The sequence below is a fragment of the Nannospalax galili genome, unplaced genomic scaffold (assembly GCF_000622305.1).
Source record: "Nannospalax galili isolate Female #2095 unplaced genomic scaffold, S.galili_v1.0 scaffold1305, whole genome shotgun sequence".
NCBI classification, from domain to species: domain Eukaryota; kingdom Metazoa; phylum Chordata; class Mammalia; order Rodentia; family Spalacidae; genus Nannospalax; species Nannospalax galili.
In genome coordinates this window covers 30873-35657 of record NW_008353038.1, presented here as the reverse complement: position 1 = coordinate 35657, position 4785 = coordinate 30873, and the positions used below count along the sequence as shown (strand labels likewise).

At 37.9% G+C, this 4785-nt stretch overlaps 1 pseudogene; it reads left to right on the top strand.

The window, feature by feature from the left end:
* Window positions 1-1569: 1569 nt before the first annotated feature.
* On the top strand, window positions 1570-1687 carry LOC115067202 (annotated as a pseudogene).
* Window positions 1688-4785: the final 3098 nt, after the last annotated feature.

Sequence of the window (4785 nt, the reverse complement as noted above, 5' to 3'; positions counted from 1 at the left end):
CAAAGTAGTGATATTTGAGATATAAGGCAGGTGAGCTCTCTGATGCTCTGTAGATGGACATGTAACAGTTGGATGAAATTTGGGGAATGAAAGTGAGAGAGGGAAAAGAAACCTACTATATTAAATAAGGGTGAAATTATATCAAATGTGGGAGAAATTGAATGCCAAATGGTAAAATAAAAATCCCAAAGAATTAGACTGAAAGGGAACTATTAAAATTCACATTTTGAACATAAAGAATTTCAAGTTCCCAGAAGACATGTAAGTGAAATTGGTGTAATAATGGGTAAAATCAAGAAACTAAGTTTCTTAAAGAATGATCTGAAATAACATTGACCAACTGATCTCTGATTATTTCCTTAGTAAATTCATCTTCTGGTTTCTTTGTCTGCTTGTTACATGTTTTTTTTTTTAAACTTAAAAAAATTATTGAGAATTTCATACATGCATATAAAGTGTTTTAAAATCCATGCCCTCTCCTTCCCCTCCAACTTCTCCTGAATCTCCTGATCACTTATTCCTGACAACTTCTTGTACTCTTTCTTTTCTTTTTTTTAAATGGGGCTTTTGATACTCTAGCATTCCCCCCTCTGAAGAGGTAACCCTAAAATCTTTTAGGGATTAGATAAGAGCTCCCAAATACTTTTGACGTTTTTGGCCTTTGGAGCAGAGTATGTTGCTAAGAGGTCCAAAGACATTTTGACTTTTAGCCAAGAAACTGGCTACTTTTCTTTGGGGTATTTTTACCCTAACTGCCTAGCTAATTCCTACCTCCTATTCTTATCACACCATCCTCTGAAGAGGTTACCCAAATTGCCAATAGGGAATAGGGACGCAGCCTGCTCTGGCTTCTTCCATGCTGAACAGGGACTCAGCAAGAGGCAATTGGGGTACCCCCCTTCAGTGGGCCTATCTAAAAGACTCCCAAATTGCATAACTCTTAACTGTAGGGAGAAAAGAAAGTCCTTTATTGGTGTCTAGGAGCTGTGAAGGAGAAGTAAAGGCATGAGTAGTTAGAATTATAAGTTCCAGATAAGGACCCAGAAAAAGGTCAGACCTGGGCAAATGACAAATGTTCATATCAGAGTCCATTGGAATTTCTTGATGAGAGCTTCCAAAAGCATCCCTCTGTTGGTTTCCTCCTCATTTTTCTTTTGTCTGTTTAGGCTAGACTCAAGAGTGATGGACTCAAGATTTGTTTTCAGGCACTTTGATAACTGTTGGAATGGTCAGAATCAGTGTCAGTTCCCTCGCAAAGCCTTCTAGAGAGGGGGAGAAAACAAAGGCTTAAGTCCATGTAAAATGTTAGAGAATTATTTCTCATTGATGATTTTTTTTCTAATCAGAAAATACTGCTCGCACGTAAAACTTCAAATCTTGGTCTGCAATACTGTAGTGCCCACTTGTAGCTAAGGGAGATAACCCACCATTGTTACATGTTTTATTAAGACAGGGCCTTGTCATATTGTTGGGTTAGTTTTGAACTCACAAGCTTGTCTCAATCTTCTGAGTTCTGGGAGCATGTGACATCACACCCAATCTTGCCTACTCTTAAAAATCAAAATGCTCTTGGCCATATTGAAGCTGTTGGTTTCAAGCAGGTGTCTAAAGAAATGTTCTTCTGTGGTCTGTTGACCATTTCAGACATTTGAAACTGCAATGGTCAATTCATTATTCAGAAACACGTTGCTCAAATGGTCAAAATACATAAATAAAAATGCTCTGTGCATTTTTATGACTATTTTAAAGATACTTTGAGGGATATGTATGTATGTGATGTGTGTTTGTGTGTAAGATGGATGTGCACATGCTGGAGTACGTACGTGGAGGTCAGAGAACAATCTGCTCTGTCAATCCTCCCCTTTTCCATCTTGTTTGAGCAGGGCCTCTTGTTCGCTGCAGGCTTCCAAGGATTCTCCTTTATGTACTTCCCTTCTCCAGAAAGGTTTGCCATATCCAGCTGTATGTGTGTTCTGGTGATCTGAACACTGATCCTTATGCTTCCACAGCAAGCATTTTACCAACTGAACCATCTCCCTAGAACAGGAAATATTTTTTTAATACTTGTAAAAATAAGGTATTTTATATACTCCCTGACAATATAAAGTGGTATCCCTAGCTGTATAAAAGGATATTTGTTGGAGTTTCAAATGTGGTAAATTCAATGGTAGAACAAGTGCTTAGCCTGGGTGAAGTACGGATTCAATCCAAAGCACAAGCACACCCCACCCCCAACACACAAAAGCTATATTATCCTACAAGATCCTTGTCAGGGTGTTCATAAATATTTCATCATATTGTTAACCTAAGCCACTTGAGTTATTTTATTTGGCATAGTTTTATTTTTTCAGATTATTTTTAAAAGAAATAAGAACAATATAAGATTATCATTGTTCAATGATTTTAAGTTGCTTACCTTCTGATTAGTCACTATAAGAAAAGATTCTTTTGGCTGGAGAGATAGCTCAGCAGTTAAGAGCACTGACTGCTCTTGCAGAGGACCCGGGTTTGATTCCCAGCACCCACATGGCAGCTACAAACCGTCCTTAACTCCAGTTCAGGGGAATCCAAAGCCCTCTTCTGATCTCCACAGCATTGCATAACACAGGTGCAATCACATACATGCAGACAATATACTCATACACATGAAATAAAAATAATAAAATATTTTAAAAAAGAAAAGATTTTGTGGAGTATTTCATTTCATATGAATTGGAAATTTTGTATTCCAGAAAAATGCAGTAAACATCAGCTTTGGTTCTGAGCTTGGTAATTATAAAAGATTTACTCAGGCATACATAATTATAGATTGTTATCGAACTAGAATAAGTTTTAGCCACACAGATGCAGTTGCTGGAGAACTGTCAATGACACTTCTTGGAGGGGATTTAGAGCATGAGAAGCAATAAACTGTGTCCAACACACCCATTCAGAATAGCTGTTTGGAAAAGCAGCTCTCCACTAGTCTTCTCACAAGCCTGCCATTGTGAAGACAGACATCATCTGACAGTGCTGGTTATGGGAATACGTTTAAAGAGGTAGGCATGTGAAATAAATCAGGTTAAATATCTGTAGGCAAAAGCCTCTCTAGAATAATCCAGAAAAAAATTCTGTTCATTCTTCTCACAAAAGTTTGCCCATTGAAGACTGTTCCTAAAGCAGTTGTGATTGTGCAGGAAGAGGTGATTTTTCAATATCATTCTTCATATACTTTAACAGAATAATCCCACTGCAATTGTCTTCTTTTGTTTCTCACTAATTGAGGTAGAAAACTGTCGTCTCTGCACCTTCCCTTCTGAACAAATTCTACTGCAGATGCTGGGAAGACGACATTATTTACCTAAAACAGGTCGTCTAGACTACAAGCAGAGACTGGAATTCATGTGATAAAGAGAACAACATTCTGTTTTTTGTTGATCCACAATGCTCCTGCTGTGACACAAAACAGAGTAAAGTTTCTCTTTTTCAACCACCTTCTTAAAACTGAGGTTTGTCTTGAAAAGCCAAGAATATGTTTGTGAGTGGGAAGCCCACTGTAGAGAGCTGTTTTCATCATGAGGAAATCTCCCTCCCCAAAGGAGAAGCTAAGTGTCATATTCTCTGGCAGGCTTATCCTCACCATGTTTAATGAATAAGCACATCTTTTTTAGTTACTGATCCTCATTACCTCCTTCTTCCTTAGGAAACCAAGTCCACCATGCCAGCCTGGCAGGGTAGAGCAAGGCAGCAAGGAGGGGAGGCACAATAACATGCTTTTCCTTCCTCCCCCCTCTCAGTGTCTTCATGTGTCATAGGGAAAATAAAACTATTCTGAACCTAAGCAATTCTCTTCTTTGCTTTCTTCTTTAGTTTAACAAATACAGCCCCCTCCACAAGCCATATCATTTTATGTAATAGATGTCCACACCTCTGGCTCCATAAGCAATTAAAAATTCTGAATTTTGTTTAAATTTAGATAAAATACCCTGCTACTCTTACTTTGACAAGTGAAGAAATTAAAAAGGCGGAGAGACAAAATGACTTTCTTTTACATAATGACATACATTGGCACTGTTGCAGGGGTTGCCACCCAGAATTAGGTCTGTGCCAAGTGATAATTTTTAAAAACATATTTTTTCATCTTTTTAAAAAAAATCTTTTTGGATCTCCCTGTAGCCCCAGCTGGCCTAGAACTCTATGCAAACCAGGCTGCCTTGAACTCACAGAGATCTACCTGCCTCTGCCTCCAGAGTGCTGGGACTAAAGTCGTGTGCCACCACACCCAGCCTAAAAATATTTTTATTGATTTGAGAATTCATGTAATGTATTTTATCATATTCAGAGCCCCAATCCCATCTAAACTCCCACCTTACTGCTCCCAATTTCACTTTCTCTATTATTATTTGTCCCCTTTTTCAGAACCTATGGAGTCACGTGAATGGGGGAGGTGGGCAAGAAGCCCCAAGCCCTAGTTGAGGATCAGTTGGCCTTTGATAGATGCTGGGAGAGTCAGTTTTTCTTACTGATGTGATACCTGGTAGGTTGACCAGAATTTAAGAGACAAACCCACACCCAAGAATATAATAGGAAACACTGATTAGATCTAAGAGATACTTTTATCTGCAGGGTAGAACGGTAAAAAAAAAAAAAAAAGAGCTTCAAAGACAATAGCAATCTGAAAAATGTTAGTAAGGTTTTTTTCATTATAAACATGTAAGTTATATCATATAAGTGACACATATTATTTTTAATGAGAAAAAATTAGACACAATTCACTCCTCAAAATCATTTTAACAACACACATTA